Genomic DNA, 13,881 nt, shown 5'->3' with positions numbered 1-13,881 from the left:
CAGCGATTCCGATCTAGTGCCGAACTACGGCACCTCCGCGTTCAACACACGTGCAGCCCGGTGACGTCTCCCGCACCTTGATCCAGAAAGGAGGAGGGAGAGGTTGGGGAAGAACTCCAGCAACACGACGGCGTGGTGTCGATGGAGAGACGAGGTCTCCCGGCAGGGATTCGCCAAGCACCGGCAGAGAGGAGGAGGAAGAAGAGCAGGGCTGCGCCGAGGGAGAGGGAAAAGTCTAATCTCCAATGGCCAAAAGTGCCCACTATATATAGGGGAAGGGGAGAGGGGGTGCCACCCCTAGGGTTCCCACCCTAGGGGGTGCGGCAGCCCTCCCAGATGGGTGGTGCGGTGGCCAGAAGGGGGAGGAGGGGGTGGCGCACCAACTGGTGGGCCTTAGGCCCACCTGGCTTAGGGTTTGCCCCCCCCCCCCTTTTCTCTCCCTTGCGCAATGGGCTAATTGGGGAGGCGCACCAGCCCGCCTAGGGGCTGATTCCCACCCCCACTTGGCCCACCTTACCTCCCGGGGTCGTTGCCCCCATTCGGTGGTCCCGATACGTTACCGGTGATGCCCGAAAGACTTCCGGTATCCGAAACCATCCGTCCTATATATCAATCTTTACCTCCGGACCATTCCGGAGCTCCTCGTGACGTCCGGGTTCTCTTTTTATCCGGGACTCCGAACAACTTTCGGTAACCTCGTATAACAATTCCCTATAACCCTAGCGTCATCGAACCTTAAGTGTGTAGACCCTACGGGTTCGGGAGACAGGAAGACATGACCGAGACACCTCTGTGGCCAATAACCATCAGCGGGCTCTGTGTTGGGGAACGTCGCATGGGAAACAAAAAATTTCCTACGCGCACGAAGACCTATCATGGTGGTGTCCATCTACGAGAGGGGATGAGTGATCTACGTACCCTTGTAGACCGTACAGCAGAAGCGTTAGTGAACGCGGTTGATGTAGTGGAACGTCCTCACGTCCCTCGATCCGCCCCGCGAACAATCCCGCGATCAGTCCCACGATCTAGTACCGAACGGACGGCACCTCCGCGTTCAGCACACGTACAGCTCGACGATGATCTCGGCCTTCTTGATCCAGCAAGAGAGACGGAGAGGTAGAAGAGTTCTCCGGCAGCGTGACGGCGTTCCGGAGGTTGGTGATGATCTCATCTCAGCAGGGCTCCGCCCGAGCTCCGCAGAAACGCGATCTAGAGGAAAAACCGTGGAGGTATGTGGTCGGGCTGCCGTGGAAAAGTCGTCTCAAATCAGCCCTAAAACCTCCGTATATATAGGTGGGAGGGAGGGGACCTTGCCTTGGGGCTCAAGGAGCCCCAAGGGGGTCGGCCGAGCCAAGGGGGGAAGGCTGCCCCCCCCCCCCAAACCGAGTTGGACTTGGTTTGGTGGGTGGGAGTCCTTCCTTCCCTTCCCACCTCCTTTTTTTTTCTTTCTCTTTGATTTTTCTTTCTTAGGCGCATAGGGCCCCTTTGGGCTGTCCCACCAGCCCACTAAGGGCTGGTGTGCCACCCTCATTGCCTATGGGCTTCTCCGGGGTGGGTTGCCCCCCCCCCGGTGAACTCTCGGAACCCATTCGTCATTCCCGGTACATTCCCGGTAACTCCGAAAACCTTTCAGTAATCAAATGAGGTCATCCTATATATCAATCTTCGTTTCCGGACCATTCCGGAAACCCTCGTGACGTCCGTGATCTCATCCGGGACTCCGAACAACATTCGGTAACCAACCATACAACTCAAATACGCATAAAACAACGCCGAACCTTAAGTGTGCAGACCCTGCGGGTTCGAGAACTATGTAGACATGACGAGTGAGACTTCTCGGTCAATATCCAATAGCGGGACCTGGATGCCCATATTGGATCCTACATATTCTACGAAGATCTTATCGTTTGAACCTCACTGCCAAGGATTCATATAATCCCGTATGTCATTCCCTTTGTCCTTCGGTATGTTACTTGCCCGAGATTCGATCGTCAGTATCCGCATACCTATTTCAATCTCGTTTACCGGCAAGTCTCTTTACTCGTTCTGTAATACAAGATCCCGCAACTTACACTAAGTTACATTGCTTGCAAGGCTTGTGTGTGATGTTGTATTACCGAGTGGGCCCCGAGATACCTCTCCGTCACACGGAGTGACAAATCACAGTCTTGATCCATACTAACTCAACTAACACCTTCGGAGATACCTGTAGAGCATCTTTATAGTCACCCAGTTACGTTGCGGCGTTTGATACACACAAAGTATTCCTCCGGTGTCAGTGAGTTATATGATCTCATGGTCATAGGAACAAATACTTGACACGCAGAAAACAGTAGCAACAAAATGACACGATCAACATGCTACGTCTATTAGTTTGGGTCTAGTCCATCACGTGATTCTCCTAATGACGTGATCCAGTTATCAAGCAACAACACCTTGTTCATAATCAGAAGACACTGACTATCTTTGATCAACTAGCTAGCCAACTAGAGGCTTGCTAGGGACAGTGTTTTGTCTATGTATCCACACATGTAAATGAGTCTTCATTCAATACAATTATAGCATGGATAATAAACGATTATCTTGATACAGGAATTATAATAATAACTATATTTATTATTGCCTCTAGGGCATAATTCCAACAGTCTCCCACTTGCACTAGAGTCAATAATCTAGCCCTCACATCATCATGCGAATTACGTTGTAATAAATCTAACACCCATACAGTTCTGGTGTTGATCATGCTTTGGCCGTGGAAGAGGTTTAGTCAGTGGGTCTGCTACATTCAGATCCGTGTGCACCTTGCATATATTTACGTCCTCCCCTTCGACGTAGTCGCGGATGAGGTTGAAGCGTCGTTTGATGTGTCTGGACTTCTTGTGAAACCGTGGTTCCTTTGCTAAGGCAATGGCACCCGTGTTGTCACAGAACAAGGTTATTAGATTCAGTGCGCTTGGCACCACTCCAAGATCCGTCATGAATTGCTTCATCGAGACACCCTCTTTAGCTGCCTCCGAGGCAGCCATGTACTCCGCTTCACATGTAGAATCTGCTACGACGCTCTGCTTGGAACTGCACCAGCTTACCGCACCCCCATTAAGAATAAATACGTATCCGGTTTGCGACTTAGAGTCGTCCGGATCTGTGTCAAAGCTTGCATCGACGTAACCTTTTACGGCGAGCTCTTCGTCACCTCCATAGACGAGAAACATCTCCTTAGTCCATTTCAGGTACTTCAGGATATTCTTGACCGCTGTCCAGTGATCCACTCCTGGATTACTCTGGAACCTACCTACCATACTTATGGCCACGCTAACATCCGGTCTAGTGCACAGCATTGCATACATGATAGAACCTATGGCTGAAGCATAGGGGACGGAGCGCATATGCTCTCTATCTTCATCAGTTGCTGGGCACTGAGTCTTACTCAATCTCGTACCTTGTAAAACTGGCAAGAACCCTTTCTTGGACTGTTCCATTTTGAACCTCTTCAAAACTTTATCAAGGTATGTGCTTTGTGAAAGTCCTATCAGGCGTTTTGATCTATCCCTGTAGATCTTAATGCCTAGAATGTAAGCAGCTTCTCCTAGGTCCTTCATAGAGAAACTTTTATTCAAGTAATCCTTTATGCTCTCCAAAAACTCTACATTGTTTCCCATCAGCAATATGTCATTCACATATAATATTAGAAACTCCACAGAGCTCCCACTCACTTTCTTGTAAATACAAGATTCTCCAACCACTTGTATAAACCCAAATGCTTTGATCACCTCATCAAAGCGTTTGTTCCAACTCCGAGATGCTTGCACCAGTCCATAAATGGATCCTTGGAGCTTGCACACCTTGTTAGCATTCTTAGGATCGACAAAACCTTCGGGTTGCATCATATACAACTCTTCCTTAAGGAAACCGTTAAGGAACGCCGTTTTGACATCCATCTGCCAGATTTCATAATCGAAAAATGCAGCTATTGCTAACATGATTCTGACGGACTTAAGCATCGCTACGGGTGAGAATGTCTCATCGTAGTCAACTCCTTGAACTTGTGAAAAACCCTTTGCCACAAGTCGAGCTTTATAAACGGTTACATTTCCGTCAACGCCCGTCTTCCTCTTAAAGATCCATTTGTTCTGAATAGCCTTGCGGCCCTCAGGCAGTACTTCCAAAGTCCACACTTTGTTCTCATACATGGATCCTATCTCGGACTTCATGGCTTCTAGCCATTTGTTGGAATCTGGGCCCACCATTGCTTCTTCATAATTTGCAGGTTCATTGTTGTCTAAACACATGATCGATAAGACGGGATTGCCGTACCACTCTGGAGCAGCACGTGGTCTCGTCGACCTGCGTGGTTCGACAGAAACTTGAACCGGAGTTTCATGATCATCATCATTAACTTCCTCCTCAACTGGCGTCGCAACGACAGAGGTTTCCCCTTGTCATGCGCCACCATCCAGAGGGATGAGAGGTTCGACAACCTCGTCAAGTTCTATCTTCCTCCCACTCAATTCTCTCGAGAGAAACTCCTTCTCGAGAAAAGCTCCGTTTTTAGCAATAAACGCTTTGCCCTCGGATTTGAGATAGAAGGTGTACCCAACTGTCTCTTTTGGGTAACCTATGAAGACGCACTTTTCCGCTTTGGGTTCCAGCTTTTCAGGCTGAAGCTTTTTGACATAAGCATCACATCCCCAAACTTTAAGAAACGACAACTTTGGCCTTTTGCCATACCACAGTTTGTATGGTGTCGTCTCAACGGATTTTGATGGTGCCCTATTTAAAGTGAATGCAGCTGTTTCTAATGCATAACCCCAAAATGATAACGACAAATCGGTAAGAGACATCATAGATCGCACCATCTCTAATAAAGTACGATTACGACGTTCGGACACACCATTACGCTGTGGTGTTCCAGGCGGTGTCAACTGTGAAACAATTCCACATTGTCTTAAGTGAGCACCAAACTCGAAACTCAGATATTCACCCCCACGATCAGACAGTAGGAACTTGATCTTCTTGTTACGATGATTTTCCACTTCACTCTGAAATTGCTTGAACTTTTCAAATGTTTCAGACTTGTGCTTCATCAAGTAGACATAACCATATCTACTCAAATCGTCAGTGAAGGTGAGAAAATAACGATATCCGCCGCGTGCCACTACGCTCATCGGACCACACACATCGGTGTGTATGATTTCCAACAAGTCACTTGCACGTTCCATTGTTCCGGAGAACGGAGTCTTAGTCATCTTGCCCATGAGGCATGGTTCGCACGTGTCAAGTGAATAAAAGTCAAGTGACTCCAAAAGTCCATCAGCATGGAGTTTCTTCATGCGCTTTACACCAATATGACCTAAGCGGCAGTGCCACAAAAATATGGCGCTATCACTGTTAACTCTAACCCTTTTGGTCTCAACGTTATGTATGTGTGTATCGCTATCAAGATTCAATATGAACAATCCTCTCACATTGGGTGCATCACCATAAAAGATGTTACTCATAGAAATAGAACAACCATTATTCTGTGACTTAAAAGAGTAACCGTCTCGCAATAAACAAGATCCAGATATAATGTTCATGCTCAACGCAGGCACTAAATAACAATGTTTTAAGTTCATCACTAATCCTGATGGTAACTGAAGTGACACTGTGCCGACGGCGATTGCATCAACCTTGGAACCATTTCCTACGCGCATCCTCACTTCATCTTTCGCCAGCCTTCGTCTATTCCGCAGTTCCTGTTTCAAGTTGCAAATATGAGCAACAGAACCGGTATCGAATACCCAGGCACTACTACGAGAGCCGGTTAAGTATACATCAATAACATGTATATCAAATATACCTGATTTTTCTTTGGCCGCCTTCTTATCTGCCAGATACTTGGGGCAATTGCGCTTCCAGTGACCCATACCCTTGCAATAGTAACACTCCGTTTCAGGCTTAGGTCCAGCTTTGGGCTTCTTCGTCGGATTGGCAACAGGCTTGCCGCTCTTCTTTGAATTACCCTTCTTGCCTTTGCCGTTTCTCTTGAAACTAGTGGTCTTATTCACCATCAACACTTGATGCTCTTTACGGAGTTCTCACTCTGCGACTTTCAGCATCGCAAACAACTCGCCGGGTGACTTGTTCATCCCTTGCATGTTGTAGTTCAACACAAAGCCTTTATAGCTTGGCGGCAGTGATTGAAGGATTCTGTCAGTGATAGCTTCTTGTGGGAGTTCAATCCCCAGCTCAGCTAGACGGTTTGAGTACCCAGACATTTTGAGCACATGTTCACTGACACACGAGTTCTCCTCCATCTTGCAAGCATAGAATTTATCGGAGGTCTCATACCTCTCGATCTGGGCGTTCTTCTGAAAGATAAACTTCAACTCCTGGAACATCTCAAATGCTCCATGACGCTCAAAGCGACGTTGAAGTCCCGGTTCTAAGCCATACAAGACTGCACATTGAACTACTGAGTAGTCCTCCTTACGTGCTAACCAAGCGTTCTTAACATCCTGATCAGCCGTAGCGGGTGGTTCATCTCCTAGCGCAGCATTAAGGACATAATCCTTCTTCCCAGCTTGTAAGATTAGCTTAAGATTACGAGCCCATTCTACAAAGTTGCTTCCATCATCTTTCAACTTAGCTTTCTCTAGGAACGTATTAAAATTCAGGGTGACTGTCGCGTGAGCCATGATCTACAACACAAATATATTCAAAGTGGACTTAGACTATGTTCAAGATAATTATAGTTTAACTTAATCAAATTATTTGCAAAACTCCCACTCAAAAAGTACATCTCTCTTAGTCATTTGAGTGGTTCATGATCCACTTACACTAGCTCAAGTCCGATCATCACGTGAGTTGAGTATAGTTTCAGTGGTAAGCGTCCCTATGCTAATCATATCATCTATATGATTCATGATCGACCTTTCGGTCTCATGTGTTCTGAGGCCATGTCTGCACATGCTAGGCTCGTCAAGCTTAACCCGAGTGTTCCGCGTGCGCAACTGTTTTGCACCCGTTGTATGTGAACGTTGAGTCTATCACACCCGATCATCACGTGGTGTCTCGAAACGACGAACTGTAGCAACGGTGCACAGTCGGGGAGAACACAATTTCGTCTTGAAATTTTAGTGAGATATCACCTCATAATGCTACCGTCGTTCTAAGAAAAATAAGGTGCATAAAAGGATTAACATCACATGCAATTCATAAGTGACATGATATGGCCATCATCATGTGCTTCTTGATCTCCATCACCAAAGCACGGGCACGATCTTCTTGTCACCGGCGTCACACCATGATCTCCATTATCATGATCTCCATCAATGTGTCGCCATCGGGGTTGTCGTGCTACTCATGCTATTACTACCAAAGCTACATCCTAGCAAAATAGTAAACGCATCTGCAAGCACAAACATTAGTTTAAAGACAACCCTATGGCTCCTGCCGGTTGCCGTACCATCGACGTGCAAGTAGATATTAACTATTACAACATGATCATCTCATACATCCAATATATCACATCACATCGTTGGCCATATCATATCACAAGCATACCCTGCAAAAACAAGTTAGACGTCCTCTAATTTTGTTGTTGCATGTTTTACGTGGTGACCATGGGTATCTAGTAGGATCGCATCTTACTTACGCAAACACCACAACGGAGATATATGAGTTGCTATTTAACCTCATCCAAGGACCTCCTTGGTCAAATCCGATTCAACTAAAGTTGGAGAAACTGACACCCGCGAGTCATCTTTGAGCAACGGAGTTACTCGTAGCGATGAAATCAGTCTCTCGTAAGCGTACGAGTAATGTCGGTCCGAGCCGCTTCGATCCAACAATACCGCGGAATCAAGAAAAGACTAAGGAGGGCAGCAAAACGCATATCACCGCCCACAAAAACTTTTTTGCTCTACTCGAGAAGACATCTACGCATGAACCTAGCTCATGATGCCACTGTTGGGGAACGTCGCATGGGAAACAAAAATTTTCCTACGCGCACGAAGACCTATCATGGTGATGTCCATCTACGAGAGGGGATGACTGATCTACGTACCCTTGTAGACCGTACAGCAGAAGCGTTAGTGAACACGGTTGATGTAGTGGAACGTCCTCACGTCCCTCGATCCGCCCCGCGAACAATCCCGCGATCAGTCCCACGATCTAGTACCGAACGGACGGCACCTCCGCGTTCAGCACACGTACAGCTCGACGATGATCTCGGCCTTCTTGATCCAGCAAGAGAGACGGAGAGGTAGAAGAGTTCTCCGGCAGCGTGACGGCGTTCCGGAGGTTGGTGATGATCTCGTCTCAGCAGGGCTCCGCCCGAGCTCCGCAGAAACGCGATCTAGAGGAAAAACCGTGGAGGTATGTGGTCGGGCTGCCGTGGAAAAGTCGTCTCAAATCAGCCCTAAAACCTCTGTATATATAGGTGGGAGGGAGGGGACCTTGCCTTGGGGCTCAAGGAGCCCCAAGGGGGTCGGTCGAGCCAAGGGGGGAAGGCTCCCCCCCCCAAACCGAGTTGGACTTGGTTTGGTGGGTGGGAGTCCTTCCTTCCCTTCCCACCTCCTTTTTTTTCTTTCTCTTTGATTTTTCTTTCTTAGGCGCATAGGGCCCCTTTGGGCTGTCCCACCAGCCCACTAAGGGCTGGTGTGCCACCCTCATGGCCTATGGGCTTCTCCGGGGTGGGTTGCCCCCCCCCCCCCCCGGTGAACTCTCGGAACCCATTCGTCATTCCCAGTACATTCCCGGTAACTCCGAAAACCTTCCGGTAATCAAATGAGGTCATCCTATATATCAATCTTCGTTTCCGGACCATTCCGGAAACCCTCGTGACGTCCGTGATCTCATCCGGGACTCCGAACAACATTCGGTAACCAACCATACAACTCAAATACGCATAAAACAACGCCGAACCTTGAGTGTGCAGACCCTGCGGGTTCGAGAACTATGTAGACATGACCCGAGAGACTTCTCGGTCAATATCCAATAGCGGGACCTGGATGCCCATATTGGATCCTACATATTCTACGAAGATCTTATCGTTTGAACCTCAGTGCCAAGGATTCATATAATCCCGTATGTCATTCCCTTTGTCCTTCGGTATGTTACTTGCCTGAGATTCGATCGTCAGTATCCGCATACCTATTTCAATCTCGTTTACCGGCAAGTCTCTTTACTCGTTCCGTAATACAAGATCCCGCAAATTACACTAAGTTACATTGCTTGCAAGGCTTGTGTGTGATGTTGTATTACCGATTGGGCCCCGAGATACCTCTCCGTCACACGGAGTGACAAATCCCAGTCTTGATCCATACTAACTCAACTAACACCTTCGGAGATACCTGTAGAGCATCTTTATAGTCACCCAGTTACGTTGCGACGTTTGATACACACAAAGTATTCCTCCGGTGTCAGTGAGTTATATGATCTCATGGTCATAGGAACAAATACTTGACACGCAGAAAACAGTAGCAACAAAATGACACGATCAACATGCTACGTCTATTAGTTTGGGTCTAGTCCATCACGTGATTCTCATAATGACGTGATCCAGTTATCAAGCAACAACACCTTGTTCATAATCAGAAGACACTGACTATCTTTGATCAACTGGCTAGCCAACTAGAGGCTTGCTAGGGACAGTGTTTTGTCTATGTATCCACACATGTAAATGAGTCTTCATTCAATACAATTATAGCACGGATAATAAACGATTATCTTGATACAGGAATTATAATAATAACTATATTTATTATTGCCTTTAGGGCATAATTCCAACACTCTGGATACCCATGGTGGCTCCCACTTGCTCCACGATGATCTCATCGGATGAACCACGATGTCAAGGATTCAATCAATCCCGTATACGATTCCCTTTGTCCGTCGGTATAGAACTTGCCTGAGATTCGATCGTCGGTATACCTATACCTTGTTCAATCTCGTTACTAGTAAGTCTCTTTACTCGTTCCGTAGCACGTCATCGTGTGACTAACTCCTTTAGTCACATTGAGCTCATGATGATGTTCTATCGAGTGGGCCCAGAGATACCTCCCCGTCACACGGAGTGACAAATCCCGATCTCGATTCGTACCAACCCAACAGACACTTTTGGAGGTACCCGTAGTGCACCTTTATAGTCACCCAGTTACGTTGTGACGTTTGATACACCCAAAGCACTCCTACGGTATCCGGGAGTTGCACAATCTCACGGTCGAAGGAAAAGATACTTTACATTAGAAAAGCTTTAGCATACGAACAATACGATCTAGTGCTAGGCTTAGGATTGGGTCTTGTCCATCACATCATTCTCCCAATGATGTGATCCCGTTATCAATGACATCCAATGTCCATGATCAGGAAACCATGATCATCTATTGACTACGAGCTAGACAACTAGAGGCTTGCTAGGGACACATTGTGATCTATTTATCCACACATGTATTACTGTTTCCTGTTAATACAATTATAGCATGAACAAGGAAATATGATAATAACCATTTTATTATTGCCTCTAGGGCATATGTCCAACAGAAACTGCCCTGGATGCATGCCATCTCTTCCTTTATGACGTTCCTGGTCCTCCCGTGCTTCCGGTGTATCTTTTGACTTCCCATACAAGCCCAGGAAGCCTATAATATTCACGCAGAGATTCTTCGTCAGGTGCATCACGTCGATTGCCGAGCGGACCTCATGGACTTCCCAGTAGGGTAGCTCCCAAAATATAGATTTCTTATTCCACATGGGTACGCGCTTATCAGGGCCGTTAGGAACAGGTTGGCTGCCAGGACCCTTTCCAAAGATTACTTTTAAATCTTTGACCATATCAAATACTTCAGCACCAGTACGGATGACAGGCTTCCCCCGGGGTTCTGCCTTGCCATTGAAATGCTTGCCTTTTTTTAAGGGATGCTTGGGCGGAAGAAAACTACGATTGTACGGGTACACATTCTTCCTACATTTGTCCAGATATATACTTTCTGTCTGATCCAAACAGTGCGTGCATGCATTGTATCCCTTGTTTGACTGTCCTGAAATGTTACTAAGAGCAGGCCAATCATTGATGGTTACGAAAAGCAACCCTCGAAGGTCAAATTCCTCTTGTTTGTGCTCGTCCCACACACGTACACCTGGTTCGGCCCACAGCTATAAAACTTCATCAACTAATGGCCTTAGGTACACAACAATATCGTTGCGGGGTTGCTTTGGACCTTGGATAAGCACTGGCATCATAATGAACTTCCGCTTCATGCACAACCAAGGAGGAAGGTTGTAGATACATAGAGTAACGTGCCAGGTGTTGTGACTGCAACTCTGCTCCCCAAAAGGATTCATGCCATCTGTACTCAGACCTAACCATAAGTTCCTTGCGTCAGCTGCAAATCTCGGGAACTCTCTCTCGATTTTTCTCCACTGCCGACCATCAGCGGTGTGCCTCAACTTATCGTCTTTCATACGATCTTCCATGTGCCATCGCAACAACTTCGCATGATCTTCATTTCTGAACAGACGTTTCAACCATGGTATTATAGGAGCATACCACATCACCTTGGCAGGAACCCTCTTCGTGGGTGGCTCGCCCTCAATATCACCAGGGTCATCTTTTCTGATCTTATACCGCAATGCAGTGCATATCGGGCATTTAACCATATTCTCGTACTTCTCACCGCGGTAGAGGATGCAGTCATTAGGGCATGCATGTATCTTCTGCACGTCTAATCCTAGAGGGCAGACAAGCTTCTTTGCTTCGTACGTGCTGGCGGGCAATTCGTTCTTTCTTGGAAGCATCTTCTTCATCAGTACCAGCAACTTTTCGAATAACGAGTCAGTCACACCGGTCTCTGCCTTCCACTTCAGCAATTCCAGTGTGCTACCCAGCTTCTTCTGGCCATCTTCACAAGTTGGGTACAACAATTTGTTGTGGTCCTGTAACATCTGCTCGAACTGCAACCTCTCCTTTTCTGTGTCGCAACCTCGCCGTGCATCAGAAATGACCCGGCCAAGATCATCAGCGGGCTCATCTGGTTCCCGTTCTTCATCCTGATCTTCTTCTTCATTGTCTTCCATTGCGGTATCAGCATACTCAGGGAACATAGATCGGTAGTTTTCATCATCGTTCTCTTCTTCTTCATCGTCGTCTTCCATCATAACCCCTCTTTCTCCGTGCTTGGTCCAAACATTATAGCCCGACATAAAACCGGACCGAAGCAGGTGGCTCTGAATGACTCTTGAAGAAGTGTAATCCTTCTCATTCCGACATTCATCACATGGACAAAACATAAAGCCACCACCATGCTTGTTCGCATCGGCTGCATCTCGAAAAGAATGCACGCCTTCTCTGTAAGCGGCTGTGCGTCGATCACCGTACATCCATGGATGGCTCATCTGCGTTATACGACAGTATATCAAATACAATCACGATCCTAAAAATTAGTACCGCACGGTCTAAACAAGGAAATATAGTTGCTAACCTTTTAGAATAAGTAGAAACAAAGAGGAAGAGGTTTAAGCGTGGCTCACGCATCTCATATCGTAGTTGTGTTCGGTGAACTGAAGCGGCATCGCTCTAACACACATTTCAACAAACACCTCTAGTGCATAAAAAAATGGAGAGCTAGCACACACCCACACTCTTCCATCCAAGAAAAATGCAAGGAAGAGGGGAGAGGGGGGCTGTGCTATATATAGGCAGAGGACTTTAGTCCCGGTTTGAGACACAAACCGGGACTAAAGGTGGCGCACATGCGGAATGCACACCGCGTAGCCCTTTAGTCCCGGTTTGGGACACAAACCGGGACTAAAGGCTCATTACGGGCCGGGACCAAAGCCTCGTGGGAGGCATTGCGATTTGGGGCGACGTGGCCGGGCCTTTAGTCCCGGCCCAGAGGCAGGCCGGGACTAAAGGGTCCAGGCCAAAGGCCCGTTTTTCACTAGTGCTCCCACATTTTTAGAATCATGCGAATCAAATAAGAGGTCCTAAATATCCTATTCCTTTTGATCCGTGGAGAGGTGCTATTTTCCTAATAAGTACCTTGCATCCTAGGAGTCAATAATGAATGAAACAAGTGTCCCAAATTTCCAATCTCAGGGCTCCTTTGATTCAAAGGAATTCTATAGGATTGTTGGAGGGTTAGAAGCCATATAATTTTTTTTCTTACGTTGGTTGTTTGATTCACATGATTGAGGCCTCCTTTGGTTTGGAGGATTTCATAAGATAGGATTCTTGTAGGAACATTTCCTTTAGAGCATTTTGATTGATAGGAATGGATTCCTATTCCTACATAGGATTGATTCATATCCTCAACATTTAAAAGGAAAATAAACTAGAGCATGGACTCAATGAAAAATACCTATGATGTGAATCAAATGACATCTCTTTTCCTACTCCTACTCGTAAGATTTGAGATACATATTATCTCATTTCCTATAAGTTTTCTGTTCCTATGATAATCCTATCCTATGAACCAAAGAAGGCCTGAATCCTGTAGGATTTTTTCCTATGGAATCAAGTGTATTATATTTCATTGGAATCAAGCATCCAGCTCAATCTCCTTTTGTAATTCCTTTGGGGTTTTTTTCGTGGCATCAAACACTCTATGGTAATCCTATAATATTCAAATGGACACTCCACCCAAACCGAAAGTGCTCTTCTGCCCGCGTGCTCACCTCACATGCATGAACAGTAAAATGAAAAAAACATTTCAAAGAAATCTAAAAAAAAATGTAAGAAACATTGATGTTTTTCCCACATGCATGCAAATTTTCATCACCATATGACTTTCGTGGAAAACGCAGAAAAAAAAAACAAATTCGATGCTCCAAGACGCTACAAAAAACTGACTTTTTGGAACATCATTTTTGTTTTTTTCCCACATTATCTACGAATGTCAT

Source organism: Hordeum vulgare, chromosome 2H, assembly GCF_904849725.1.
Source record: "Hordeum vulgare subsp. vulgare chromosome 2H, MorexV3_pseudomolecules_assembly, whole genome shotgun sequence".
NCBI classification, from domain to species: Eukaryota; Viridiplantae; Streptophyta; class Magnoliopsida; order Poales; family Poaceae; genus Hordeum; species Hordeum vulgare.
Note: the sequence above shows the minus strand (reverse complement) of the source record.